We start from the raw sequence: 16,195 nt of genomic DNA, 5'->3' as shown, positions 1-16,195 counted from the left end.
CAATGACGAAGTCTTTTCTCAAAAGTTTTAAAATTGTGTGCATACTAGCATGTCCTAACCTTCTATGCCATAACCAACTATCATAAACATCATTAGCAATAAAGCATGATTTACTAGTCATAATTTCATCAAGAAAAATGACATACATATTCTTAATTTTTTTGCCAATAAATGCTACTTTGTTAGTGTTAACATCAATTACTTGACATGCATGGGGATCAAAGCATACACTAAAACCTTTATCACAAAGCTAACTAATTCTTAGCAAATTATGTTTTAAACCTTTAACAAATAAAACATGCTTGATTTGTGTTGAAGATGTGTTACCAATGGTTCTAATTCCTTGGATAATACCCTTGGAGTCATCACCAAAGGAAACACTACCACACTTCTTCCTATCAAGCTCAGCAAATGAGTTTTCATTACTGATCATGTGTCTCGAGCAACCGCTGTCCAAGTACCAAAGTTGCCTTTTCTTTCGTTGAACTTCAAAACATTGATCCCTGTGTCTTTGCTTAACCTACAAAACAGATTTTCAGTTTTTCTTTAAAGGTACCCATACTTTGATAGGTCCTTGGGGGTTAACAATCACAGGGGATCCTTTTGGAACCCAAACCAATTTGGTTTTTGGACAAGTTTTATCATAAAAGAAACAATCATAAAACAAATGTCCTTTCCTACCACATATATGACAATGGCATGAAATAGCATTCATTTTTCATCTAAGGCTTGTTTTCCTTTTAAGCTATTCTTCATCTTTCAGCTTTAATTTTGATCTTTCTTTTCTATCAACTTTAGATGCAGCATTTTCATTAACAACTCTTTGTAATTCTAATTTCTAAGTATCTAATTCAAGCTTCAAAAGATCAAAATCAGTTTTGTATTTTTCAAGATCAGTTTGAAGCATGTTTCTGTGTTCAAAAACAGAGTCGTACTCATCCTTAATTTTTTCTGATTCTTCATTCAATGCAACAGTCTTTTTCCTCATAGTTTTATATTTCAAGGCAAGTTTTTCAAATTCAACATATAAGAAGTCATATTCATCTTGCAAGTCATCATAGGAAATATCAAATGAATTAAAAGTTACCTTAATTTTTTCTTTTCTTGCTATCAGGAAAAAATTGACTCTTTCTTCTAATTTTTTTTCCTAAACTTGATGAATCACTATCAAACCATGTTGTTGCTACCATTGCTTTTTTTGGTTTCTTCATTTTCTTTAAGGTTTCTTTTTTGAGTAATGGGCATTTTGATCTGAAGTGTCCCAGTTTTTTGCTTTCAAAACAGACCATCTCCTTTTTTTTGTTGAAATCACCTTTTTGCTTGTTTTTCCAAGAGAGACCTTGATCCTTTTTATAATACTTTGTTTCAAACTTTCTACCTTTTTGTTCTATTAACTTTCTAAATCTTCTAGCCATCATGGCCAGCTTTTCATCATCATCACTTGACAGCTCTTCTAGTTCCTCTTCAAGTAAGCTAATCTTGAGTGCCAAATTTTTCTTTTTCTCTTTAGCTTTTTTCTTTTCCTCCTCTTCTTCTTCTTTCATTTAAAGTTCATGTGTGAGGAGTGAGCCACAAATTTCATCAAGTGTGACCCCATTGAGATCTTTGGCCTCTCGAATAGTTGTGACTTTGGGTTTCCAACTCTTAGGGAGACATCTCAACTATCTTTTTACTAACTCATGTTCAGGGATAATTTTTCCAATTTGATTAAGCTTGTTTGTAATATTGGTAAACCTAACGAACATGGTAGTGATATTTTTGCCCAATTCCATTTTAAACATTTCATAATTATGGGTAAATTAGGCAATTTTGGACTCCTTTACCTGTGAAGTCCTTTCATGAATAACTTTAAGGTTTTTCCAAATCTCTTTGGTTGTGATACAGCTAGAGATTTTGTTGAATTATAAAAGAGTGAGTGCATAATAAAGGGTGTTGAATGCTTTAAAATTAGTTTGGACCTTTTTTACGTTAGCCTCTGTCCACTCAACTCTAAGCTTAGGCATTTTCTCACCAATGACAAAACTTTGTGATGTGGGAACGTAAGGTCCTTGTGTAATAACATCTCATATTTCATAATCAAGGGCACTAATGTATATGGACATCCTAGTGCTCCAATAAGATTAATTTGATCCATCAAATAGAGGAGGCCTATTTGTGGATTGACCTTCAACAACAATTGACTTTTGCAAAGTCATGTAGATCTTTCCTAAGGATGTTCAGCATTAATTTTAAGGGTATGGCTCTGATACCATTTGTTGGTCCCAATAGAGTGCTAAAAAGGGGGTGAATAGCACCAAAAATTTTATGCTCAGCCCATTTTGAAAGATAGAGCTTTTAACTAATTAGAGAAAAATGTATATAAAGCTTCTTGTTGCTAAAAGACACTAAGTAAGGAAAGGTAACAAGAAGTGGATAATGCAAAGCTATTTATAGTGGCTCAGTCCCCCGCACCTACATCCACTGCCTTGATCTCCCAATTAAGGATTTTCAATCCCAACTTCACTATACCAGTGGAGTTAACAGCTTCCACCAAGCATTTACAAGGTGAGCTTCCACCAAGCATTTACACGGTGAGCTTCTAACCTAAGCTCTATTCCCTTACAACAATCTTTAGAGTGCTTCCCACACTCTAATTTTCTAAGAAAAAAAAGAAAAATAAGTGCAACTAAGTACCTTTACAAATATGGAAATATTACAACTAAGCTCAAACACTTTTTTTGAATTTAAAATGAAGAACAAGTGTTTTTGGTGAAAGATGTTTGGCTTTTTTGCTCAAAATGGCTCTTCTCTCCTCAAATCTATCTTCTTTGATCGTTGGAACTTCTTTTTATACCTAGGGAGTCAGATTTTTCTATTAGAGACAATTTCTAGTTGTTAGAAACAATCTGATGCACTTGTAATTGTTATTTTATCCTCTAGCGTTTAAATTCAAAAAGGTAAACAGACTTCAGCTAACCGATTACAGGTAGCTCTAATGGATTACACTTCTCTACCTTGCACTTTCCTACTACCGTGTTCTCTACTCTTACCGATTACAAGAGGCTATAATTGATTAAGACTTCTTTCTCTTCAGACTTCTATTCTTTAACAGACTTCTTCTAATTTGTTATGGCAAGCTCTAATCGATTGCAAACTTTTTGTTTTCACTTCTCTACATAGCAGTCTTCATTTAATTTGTTAGCTCTTCCCTTGATTGATTGAAGCTTTATTTTCTTCAACCATAATCGATTAAAATCAGCTTTAATCAACTAGAAGATCTTCGAATTTTGAACTTCTCCATTTTGGCTCCCTTCAACGATCAACTATATTTTCAAACTTATTTTTGGCACTTGAAGATACTAGGACCTTATACTCTAACTGATTAACTAGACCTCTGAACCGATTAGCATATTTCTATTTAGCTTCAACTTATCACTCAACCATGCCTTAATTGATGAAGGTCCCTTGATAATCAGTTATTAAGGTTTTGTTTTTGTTTATTACTTGCTCTTTCCCTCTTAACTAATTAATTCTTCATTAAACTTAACAAGCTCTTTGACTTACCTTTAATTAACAACTCTGTTAGAGGTGTTAAATTAAATCTTGCACACTTAGTCAACAAGATTAGACATAATGAACGAGGAATGTTTTGTTTTCATCAAAAACATATGGAGTCTGCATCTCAAGCTTATCTTTCCTCTCTAGCATTCATCTTAGTCTTCCAACAAACTTTAAAAGCCATTGAAGCTCTACACTGGCTAACCTTAAGCTCATCTTGTGACATTGATTCCTTCTCTTTATACCCAAGCTTAAACCTTTATCACTTAACCTTTGTGAGCCAACTCTTGTTAGCTTTAAAATTATTATAGTTTTGATTATGACAAAATGATCAAATTTGCTTGAGCATTATTTGAATAATCCTTGACAATATCTTGAAATGATTTAACTCCCATACACTTGTTCTTACATTGACACAAGCTTGACTCTTGAAGTTATTGAACTATATCTATAAGCTTGTATGACTTAGGTGTATGAGTGATTATGATTCTTATTCATTAAAGTTTGATTTAAAGATTAAAGGAAACTCTTGATGCACTTATTAAGGAAGAGTTTTGAATATTTTGTTTAATGATGAAAAAGAAAAAGGAGAGAAGGAAGACTAAATCAAATAGAGTTAAATAGGTCTTCATGTTTAATTTATGTGTCTGATGCTAAATTTTGGTTTTGTTGAATATTATGTAAAGAAAAGTAGGTGCATTGACTAAGGGGGAGCACCTCATTATGCATAAAGATTTGAAGCATTCATATTGAACATAGACATTGCATCTTAATCTTGGAGTGTTTTGTGATCATCAAAAATAAGAGATAGAGAATGTTGACTCTATATGTTTTTGATGATAGCTAAATATTCCTATTCATTGATGTCTAATTATATTGTTTAAGTGTGCAGGAGAAAGCTTAAATCATTAATATATTTGGTATTTGTAGGCAAGCCAAGATGTTTGTTCAGTTGCAATATGGGTTAATTGGTTAAACAAGCAAAGAAGAAAGAGCTACAATTGAGTCACAAAACAGAAGCCTCTTAGTTGGATAATGAAGGGTATTAGTCAGCTATAATTTAAATTAGAAGTTGACGGGCTCAAGAGGATTGAGAGACAGAGAAGACTTAGTTGATCAAGAAGTAAGTTAGTCGACTAAAAGCCTACTGCCAAAAATCTAGACTTCAAGACAGAAACAACTTAATCGACTAAGAAGAAAGTTAGTCGACTAAGAGCTCACTGTCAAAAACTAGGATCAAAAGACAGAGACAACTTAGTCGACAAAGATCATTTTGCCAGAAAATTTGAATTGCGCACTAAAAGACAAAATAATGGCTAGAAATGGCTAGTTTCTATCTCCAACGGCCAAAACTGATTTTGCAAGTATTTAAAGCCTCTCCAACAGTCAGAAACAAGTAAGAGAGAGAAAAGTTAACCAAAGTGATTTTAAGCTTAGAAGACCAAAAACCTTCTTTTTACACTTGTGTTTCACTCCCATCCTTTGAAAAAGTGATTGAGCTTAGCTTTATACATCTTAGATCAGCTAGGTGATTAATTGTACTTCATCTTTTCTTCTTTTCATCATTTCTTGATTACTTAGAGTGTGCAAGGCACTATAAGGGATTTATTCAAGCTTGGATTGCTTGATTGAGTGTATAGGCTCTAACTTAGTCTTGAAAAGTTAGTTGTTGGGTTTTGGTTGATCCCGTGAAAAATCGTTGTTGTAGGTTATGGTTGAGCCTTTGAAAAACCACTTTGGGTTTTGGTTGAGCCCGTGAAAAACCATTGTGAAAGGTTGTGGTTGAGCCTTTGAAAAACCACTTTGGGTTTTGATTGATCCCGGTAAAAACCATTGCGAAAGGTTTTGGCTAAGCTTGGTAAAAGTAATTGTAAAGCTTGGTGAAAGCTTGATAATTTCACCGTTCTTAGTGGATTGTTTGTAAAATCCTTGGTTGAACAATCGAGGTAGTGGATGTAGGTCTTGGACCGAACCATTATAAATAACTGTGTGTTTGTTTGTTCTGTTTTCAGTTTTTATTCATCTTTAAGTTCTTTCTTTTATTGTGCATTTGTCTCCAATTAGAGGTCAATTTTTGAAAGAGCCAAAAAGTGCTATTCACCCCCCCTCTAGCACATTTATTTGGGACCAACAAGTGGTATCAAAGCCTAACCCTCATTTTTTAGGCTTAACATCCGTAGGGGAGATCGAAATGGCTTTAGAAAAATCTGTAGATGTTGAAGGTCAATGTATAAATATGCCTCTTCAATTTGATGGATCAAACTATCCTTATTAGAGTATTAGAATGTCCATTTATATTAGGGCTTATGACTATGAGATATGGGATGTCATTACCGATGGTCATTTCATTTTTATGATTAGAAATTCAGTAAATGGTGAGAAAACTCCCAAAGATAGAAATAAGTGGACTGAAGCTTATATAAGGAGAGTACAAATTAACTCTAAGGCCATGCACACTTTGATTTGTGCACTTGATTATAGAGAATATGATAAAGTGTTCATGTGCAAAAATGCCAAGGAAATTTGGCAAAAATTAGAAGAGTTATATGGAAAAACAAAGATGCAAATGGAATTGGAAGACAACTCTTATGAGAATCAATGCTCAATAAGCAACATGACAAATGTAGACAAGGAATCAAGTGAAGATGAATCCTCAAATCAAATTGAATTATGCCTTATGGCTCTTGAAGAGATAAAGGTAAGTTCTTCATCTTGTGAACTTAATTCATATGCTTTTGATGAATTGCATGATGCTTTTAAAGATTTAGCATTTGAGTTTGAGAAAATGAATATGAAGCACAAGAAAATTATTTCCATAATCTATGTTGAGAATGAATTTTTGATGAAAGCAAAAGTTGACTTGGAAAAAGAAAATGAAAATTTGGAAAAGGATTTTGAAGCTTACAAAAAGAAAATTGATATTTTAGAAAAAGGAAATTTTGATGTGGAAAGGAAATTTGAAGATTTATTAAATCAGAACAAAAGGCTTGCATAAATTCCTCATCTTCCAAAATGACCAAATGCAATGATTGTACATTTTTAAGTTATTATTCATACACTTGTCCAATTTAAAAATGTTTACCTTATAAATTTAGACAAGTATGGGTTCCAAAAGGAACTTTATGCAACGAGACTAACTTTCAAGGATCCAAAGCAATTTAGATACCAAAAATCAAATGAAAAATGTCTCTTGTAGGTGTGCTAGAGCAAGGAGGAACAACTCTTGAAAAATGAATGCTCTCTAGTCACACATAAAGGAAAATGGGTGATTTCTATGCTAAAACTTTTTTTTAATGAGAATCTTGATTGCTTATGTATTAAATGTTTCATTCATTTGGCTTGGTTTCTAAAATTGTTTGCTTTCCTACATTGAAAATTTTGGTTGCCTATTCTTGCTTGAATATTAAGTGCATAATTCCTTGAGCTTTATTGATAAATCTTAGCTATGCAACTTCATTTGATATGATACATGCTATAAGTTGCAAGGAAGTATGAATCTAAAGATGGAGTATGTACTTATATTTGATCTTGAATATATTATCATTCTTATTTTGAGAAAATTGTTTTGTTAAGATTGATTGATTATGGAGAATTGTTTCTATAAAATTTCCTATTGTTTTTTGAAATTGTTTCCATACTACTTCTTTGAGGAAAAATGATTTTTGCGCATAATTTTGAAACATAAAAGGTAGGATAATGTGATAAAAATATGAGCATACTTGATGACTTACACTCACATTTATTCAAGTAGCCTAAAACAAGGAAAATTGAGTTAAAAAAAATTGTCCTTGATTTCCTTGTGCCTAACATAAGTTGACCATTTGAACAATCTTGATTTACATTCTAGAACTTGTTTGAATAGTTCAAAATGGTTGATAATGAGCTTGAAAGTTTTGACTACTTTAATTAGTACTTTTAAAGCAAAATGAGCTTATATGAGACAAATGTTGCCATCCTTTAAGTTTAGAATGATATATGAATTGAACAAGTTTGTTTCATAATGAAAAATACTTATGACTTATTCTTATTGGATGTGCATATTTGCTTGTAAGCTTGAATGGTCATAAGGGCATTTTTGGAACATAATTGTGAGATATTTGCAAATGACCCTTGACATGCATAAACATGATTCATTATGCTTTTTACACATCTCATAAATCATTTAGAGCATAACTAAACAAAATTGAGTGATATTGAGCTCATGATTTTTCACAAAGCATGTCTAATCTTGAATGTTTCAAGTTGAAAAGTTTGCAAAGAAAGGTTAAATCTTTATCAATTGATTTTCTTGCAAAATCTTTTTATCCTTGTTGATTGAAAATGATTTATTATTTCTTTATTTTTAATGATATAGAATGGTTGAGCAAAATTGATTTGATACTTGAATTGCATAAATCCTATTTTGCTTGGTATTTCTCTCATGATTGGTGAAATTGATTGAAAGGGATTTCTTAAGCATGATTTTGAGTGTGATAATTTGGCATTGATGACATTTTTCAAGCAAAGGGACAAATCTTCTTGTAACGCTTGAGGCTATAATGATTTCAATGATACAAAACTTGAACAAGTGTACCTTATGTTGAAAATGATATTATAACTTGATCTTATTCTAAATGAATGCTTGAATGACCTCAAGGGCATTCTTGTCCATATGCTGAAAAATTATAGGAAATGCTAAATTTGATGCTTATTATGTTTAAACATTGTTTAAATGCTTGTTATACATGTTACAAGTCATAGTAACGCATCATGATATAAATTGAATATGTTTGAGCATATTAAAGGAATGATTCTTCAAATGAGCATTTCAACTTTTCTAGAACTTGTGAACAATGAGCAGTAAAAGCCAAACTTTTAGTTCACATGTTTTTCTTGAAGAATCTTTGATAATACATGTCCAAAATGATGTTCGAAACATGGTAGAAATGAAACTTTAAATTGTTCTCACACAAATCCATGTTTTGAGATCATTATACCTTGGAACATTGCATGTTTGCACCTTTCTCTAGCTTTTCAATATGCAGGAATCAAGCATAATTGACTCTTTAGCATAGCTAGTCGACTATCGGAGAACAAAATGCAAACAATACTACTGGAATGATAAAAAAATGGACCCAAGGGATATGCAGTCAACTCTTGAGTGCTCTAAAGCCAAAATGGACAGGTTTTGAGTTCCAAAATGCCTTTTTATTTTACTTCTTGTCTATTAAAATATTTTCTTTTCTGAATTTCCTTTTCAAAGATGATTCTTGACTTTTAAAAACATGCATTATGAATACTTTCATGATCATTTGGAGCAAGTACATGTTCTTGAAATTGCAAAACTTGTTGAAAATGGGAAATCCTTTTTGATGACATAAATCTACTTATTCCCAAGCATGACATTCATATTGATTCCATAATTTCTAATGTATTTACAACAACAAAATAAAGATATGAGAAGTTGTTCATCAATGCCTCAATTTGTTAATTCGATTGGATTTTCATGTGCATATATAGAAAATATCTTCTCATGAAAATTGAAATGTTCAAATGCTAATCTAGGAACAATTCTTGAAATATATTTTACGTTTGTGCTCAAATGATTGTTTCAAAATTGATTTCTTGATTATGCATACTTATTCGATTAAGATGAACTCATCGAACTTAATGAAAATATTCTTGGTTCATCTACTATATTGGTCAAGACACATGCTTATATGATTTTTCTTTATGCTTGACCTTAAGGTCTGAAGTCTAAAACTTGACTTGAGCAATGCATTTGAACATCAATGTAATTGTCAAGTTTGATCATGGCATATATTGTGAGTTGACATAGTTGAAATTTATTTTGGATATACATTTAAATGTTAACTATGTCTTCATTGAGCCTTAATGTTTATATGATCTAAAGATTTTGTGTGCATCCAACTTTAGCTTATAGGTCACCATAAACAACTTGACATGTTAAATAAAATATGGCCTATAGCTTTAGTTAGCAACGAATGCCTAATGTGCTTTGATTAAATATCTCTTTCTTGAATCTTGATAATTGGTATTCATTGATGATTGAATGTTCACTTTGAATATATTCATGAGTTGAGTGCTTTACTCTCAATATTCTATAACAATTGATATTACTCATGAATCATGAATTATTGAGAAATCGCATGTACCTTGAACTTCAATGGTTGCATATTTTTTCAATGGGTATATGTTTATATTGAACTTATGCTTGCATTTTGATGAACAAAATTGGAATCATGATTAAGGAAGATAGCCATGTTATTTCTTGTAATCATGTTTGTACTTCTTTGATCATAACTTTCATACATGATTGCAATAAATGCAAAATGCTTTAGCCATGCTTCATTAATAATGATATGCCTTTTGTGAAAGTTCTCCTTGAATTAACAATTTCATATATAATTTGGATAATACATCTTGCAATGTTTGCCTTAAAATGACTTAGATGAATGACCGCTTGAAAATGATTTGGAAGAATACTTGCCAAGAATGCTTAATGATGATATTTTTTAATTTGTCCTTGAGTTGCTATTTTTGTATATGAATTAGGGAATTTCCTGGAAATACTTGAGTGAAACTTCTTGGCTGATTGATATTGGGAATAAATAATGAATGTTTGATGATGATTGATAATACTTGATGATAATTGTCACGACCCGGTACTCCCCTCGAGCCCATGACAATCGCCGCGACGTCCTGATTGACACTCATTATCCGGAATGCCAACCGGAACCCCACAAGGCTTACATATCAGTTTCTTTCCTTTCTTGTGAGCAATCATTGTTAAATATCGTGTTTTTAGAGAATATATACTATTTTAGATCAAAAACAATCAAAATAAAATTTTCGCCATACAGGGGTATTTTGGTCATTTTTTTCTCAAAAATTTTGAAACTGGCCAAAACGTAATATACAAGTACAAAACACATAATTCATATTCAAAATGAGTTTAAAAGTCTAAAATGTTCATTTAAAACGAAATTACGGTTATTTGAATATAATAAGAAAATAAAAGAAATATTAAGGAAAATATTCTATTTTCTTATAAAACAATATTTATAGAGTTATACGTGAATAATTTTTATAGCGTAAAAGCTAAATAAATTTATACATACTGAAATACAGTAAGCCAAAATATTTAATTTAATTTACAATAACCAGAGGGCCCCCGAATAAACAAAAGTAAAGAGGACTGTGAACCTACGGTTTGGAAAATGCAGATCCAATAGTAGTCCTCGATGAGATCAGCTATCTACAGTCTATACTGAACCTGAAATGGGTGGAAAGGAGTTGGGTGAGATTTTGCAATCCCAATTAGTAAACAGACATTATCATAAATATCTAAAGGCGAGTAAAATGGAGGCAAGTTAAACAATAAATTTCAACCCATTTCATAATGTTTTCAATTTATTTCTTAAACCATAAAATATTTGTAATTTACCAAAACAATTGTTAAGGCTTATGTCTTTTATAAAAACAAGGCTCAAGCCAAAACTAATCCTCGGGGATACCTTGGCCGAGGCATCTAACCGAGTCCGCCAAGGGTGTTAAAATATTCACACGTGAAACACATTTTTATTTTTAAAACCAGCCGTTCCTTGGCGTTGGCCGAGTTACACATTCACGTGGGGGTTCGACGTGAAGTGAACTCTAATACTACCCCAGGAGTTACCCTCCTCGCCTCTACAACCGGAGTAACTATATAACTGGGTTTACCGTGCCCCTCTAATAGGCAGTCCACGGAAACCCGTCACTGCAGTGACTAACCCACCAATTTTAATAAAATTTCGACAGTATAACGTGGCTTTTATTTATTTATCCAGCCTGCATAGTAAAACAACTTACATAAATTTCCCAATGCATTCACAAAATATAGCCACATATACTCATTTCGCATAAGCCATTCCTAGGAAAATATATATTTTTCAAGTCAATTTGTAGCCTCCAATTACTCAATTTCATAATCAATACAATATATTTTTATTTGTCACATTTATTCCTAAAACATCAAAAATCCCGTTTTAATCTCGTTCTCATTTCATAAAATACATAAAGGGCATTTAAAATAAACTCTAGATAATTTACAATAATAATAAGTTTACTCACCGTTTGTACAAAATAAAAGCTTTCTAAGCGCCCCGATCACTACTCGTCGGGTACGACTTCTTTGCCTTTTCCGGAAGGCTCTCCTCCTAGACACATTACAAAAATTTATACAATTCATCACATTGATGCTAAATCACTATATAATTAACTTAAATCCTATACTAATGCATGGTATGAAATGCAATAGCCTAAAACGACTTAAATGCGGTATTAACCTATTTTTGGCACTTTGCCCGATAAATTGCTAACGCGCTCCATTTTAGCTCTAAATCATCCCATTCTCTCTCCAACATTTCTAACCATTAAATATCAGCCAATAACCTTCTAAAAACAACAAAATCAGCTCACTCCCTTCCTTGGAAAATTCGGCCAAAAATGGGACATTAACTCGGTAAATTTTCTACTTTGTTTTTTTCTATCACGTTTAATCGTTTTTCATCATTTCTCTTCATTTTCCTTAGAATAAAATCAATTCATCATCATTGTACAGCATTGAGCATCCAGCCAAGAGTGGGTATTGTGAAAATTTACTGATTTCTTGCCCAATTTAATTTCTAAACACATTTAACTAACTAAAACTATCAATTTAACTAAAAATCAAAACCTAAAAATTTCAATTTCTCTCTCCTAGAATTTCGTCCAGCCCTTGATATCACTTTTTGATCTCTCTCCTCAAGCATGCTAAATGGAAATAAAGGCATAGGAAAGGTAGAAATCAAGCTAAAATCGAAAAATCTTACCGTTAGACGCGTAAACGGTCGAAAACCGCGAATTTCTCTTTGAATTTTCTTGTTTCTCTTTGGTTTTTCTTTTCTTCTTCCTTTCCTCTCTATTTCCTCTGTTTTTCTTCCTTATGGCCGGCCAGCACTCAAAATTTGGGTTTAAATGGCTGACTTTTCATTAAAATAATATTATTTCATTAAAAAATGCCATGTGTCACTTTCCCATTGGCCCATTTTTAAAATTTCATCTATTTGTTTCCAAATTTTCACTATACACTTGTCCCACATATCCATAGCTTAGATAAAATTCTCAGACTTATCCAAAGTCTCGGTGGAGTAATTTTTTGAAATTTACACTTTTGCCCCCGTAAAAGTCAAAAATTACATTTTTACCCCAAAAATTGAAAAATTGCCCATAGACATATTTTTCATCCCTTATACTCATACCATTCTCCAATTTGTCAAATTTGATCTAAATTCTCTCAAAATCTCAAATTTTGTCCGTGGGTGGCAAAATTACGATTTTGCCCCTACACTCCAAAAATCACCAGAATTAAACTTTTTCACTTCCTATCATTAAATTATACTCCAAATAGTTAATCTTGGTCAAAATTTCACTCCATGATCAAATTATTATCTTAGGTGGCAAAATGACGATTTTGCCATTGAATATCAAAATTTCTAATTTTACCCCAAATGAACCATCGAACTCCGAACAATCATTTTTGTCATTCCTTGACTATAAAATATTAAATTTCATCCTACAATTCCTATTTGAACTAGTTCGAGGTTAAATCAACTCAAGTGTACCATTAGGTACGATATCGGGTTTTGTCTTTTCTTATGTGCTTTCCTAGCATAATAACATGCTACTCAGTGCATGTATGTCATGACATGTATTTATAGGGTTGGGTTTTACAATAATTGAGAATAGTGCTTGAAGACTAATGATACTTTAGACATGCCTAGGAACTACTTGGCAAATACTTCTTGAAAATATGAGCATGTGATGCATATGTTGAACATCTATTCAAATGCTCATACTTTTTTGGTTCCATGAAAACTTGAGTATTAGGAAAATAAATTGAATATCCATATGAATGCTCATTTATTCTAGGGTCATGATTTCTCTCCTAATATTTGATCTATTGAGGATCTCTAACAATTTGTGTTGAGCTTTTGATTTCTTAAGGGGGAGTCAATCATTGTCATTGATATCATAAGTAATTAAGATCTTCAACAACAAGGTTTGGTGAGATTCCACATTTGGTGTTCTTCGCTACCGATAACATCTTTCTAAACACCAAAATAGATATTGTGTCTTATATTGCTTCTCACTTAAACTTGAATGTTGAAATGCATAATTGGTATCAAGCCTTAAGTTTTCTCAATTAGTGTCTAGCTTTAAAATTAGCATCAAGCTTTATAATTGTCTCTTCTCTTGAGGTTTAAATTGATCATATATTTCTTAAATATTCTAAGCCTTGAAGTTGATATGCTTAAAATGCTTAATGATAAGGGAAGTCTTTACTAGTGCTTTACCAATTGATATAATGAGCTTTAAACAGATTCCATCTCTCATAATTGATATTGTGCTTTTACAAAGAGGGAGATTTTACTTATATCTATCAATTGGTATATTGAGCTTTTACACTTGGTATTGGAGTTCAAATATGGCTTATGTGCTTATTGAACATCTTTATGATTATCTTTCTTGAACTTCATAATTATTATATCCACATTTTGCTTATAGAGATATATACATGTGGCTTTCGTATTGATGATTCTCATGATGAATTAATACTTGAATGTGCTTAATGGGTATATTTCTTAATTATTTGGTTGAGGATATTAAGTGCATATGTATGATGACTTAAAGACTTTATGGTTACATATTCATGGTCTTAATGCTCATATTCTTGATGGATTTTGCTAACCATTATTTCTTGAGCTTAAGTGTTTAATGCTCACTCTTTTTAACCTTTTTGATATAACAAAAAAAGGGAAAAGGTTTATGAGCAAATCGAATTTTATGCATATGTTGAGGGGGAGATTTTAAAATCATTTCAAATGCAAATTATGCTCATAGTTTTGTCATATCAAAAAGGGGAGGCTGTTAGCTTTAAAATTATTATAGCTTTGATTATGCCAAAAATATCAAATTTGCTTGAGCATTATTTAAGTAATCCTTAACAATTTCTTGAAATGATTTAACTCCCATATACTTGTTCTTACATTGACACAAGCTTAACTCTTGAAGTTTTTGAACTATATCTATAAGCTTGTATCACTTAGGTGTATGAGTGCTTATGATTCTCATTCATTAAAGTTTGATTTAAAGATTAAAGGAAAATCTTGATGCACTCATTAAGGAGGAGTTTTGAATATATTGTTTAATGATGAAAAAGAAAAAAGAGAGAAGGAAAACTAAATCAAATAGAGTTTAATAGGTCTTCATGTTTAATTTATGTGTCTGATGCTAAATTTTGGTTTTGTTGAATATTATGTAAAGAAAAGTAGATGCATTGACTAAGGGGGAGCACCTCATTATGCATAAAGATTTGAAGCATTCATATTGAACATAGACATTGCATCTTAATCTTGAAGTGTTTTGTGATCATCAAAAATAAGAGATAGAGAATGTTGACTCTATATGTTTTTGATGATTGCTAAATATTCCCATTCATTGATGTCTAATTATATTGTTTAAGTGTGCAGGAGAAAGCTTAAATCATTAATATATTTGGTATTTGTAAGCAAGTCAAGATGGTTGTTCAATTGCAAGATGGGTAAATTGGTTAAACAAGCAAAGAAGAAAGAGCTACAATTGAGTCACAAAACAGAAGCCTCTTAGTTGGATAATGAAAGGTATTAGTTTGCTATAATTCAAATTAGAAGTTGGCAAGCTCAAGAAGATTGAGAGACAAAGAAGACTTAGTCGACTAAAAGCCTACTGCTAGAAATCTGGACTTCAAGACAAAAATAACTTAACCGACTAAGAAGGAAGTTAGTTGACTAAGAGCTCACTGTCAAAAACTTGGATCAGAAGACAGAGACAGCTAGTCGACTAAGAGCGCAGTTAGTCGACTAAGATCATTCTGCTAGAAAATTTGAATTGAGCACTATAAGACAAAATAACGGCTAGAAACGGCTAGTTTCTATCTCCAACGGCCAAAACTGATTTTGCAAGTATTTAAAGCCTCTTCAACAGTCAAAAACGAGTAAGAGAGAGAGAAGTTATCCAAAGTGATTTTGAGCTTAGAATACCAAAAACTTTCTCTTTACACTTGTATTTCACTCCCATCCTTTGAAAAAGTGTTTGAGCTTAGCTTTGTACATCTTAGATCAGCTAGGTGATCAATTGTACTTCATCTTTTCTTCATTTCTTGATTACTTAGAGTGTGCAAGGCACTCTAAGGGATTTATTCAAGCTTGGATTGCTTGATTGAGTGTATAGGTTTTAACTTAGCCATGAAAAGTTAGTTGTTGGGTTTTGGTTGATCCCGTGAAAAACCATTGTTGTAGGTTATGGTTGAGCCTTTGAAAGACCACTTTGGGTTTTGGTTGAGGCCGTTGAAAACCATTGTGAAAGGTTGTGGTTGAGCCTTTGAAAAACCACTTTGGGTTTTGGTTGATCCTGGTAAAAACCATTGTGAAAGGTTTTAGCTAAGCTTGGTAAAAGCCATTGTAAAGCTTGGTGAAAGCTTAATAATTTCACTGTTCTTAGTGGATTGTTTGAAAAATCCTTGGTTAAACAATCAAGGTAGTGGATGTAGGTCTTGGACCGAACCACTATAAATTGTTGTGTGTTTGTCTGTTCTGTT

This window comes from Theobroma cacao, chromosome 1 (assembly GCF_053813885.1).
Source record: "Theobroma cacao isolate CCN51 chromosome 1, ASM5381388v1, whole genome shotgun sequence".
NCBI classification, from domain to species: domain Eukaryota; kingdom Viridiplantae; phylum Streptophyta; class Magnoliopsida; order Malvales; family Malvaceae; genus Theobroma; species Theobroma cacao.
Note: the sequence above shows the minus strand (reverse complement) of the source record.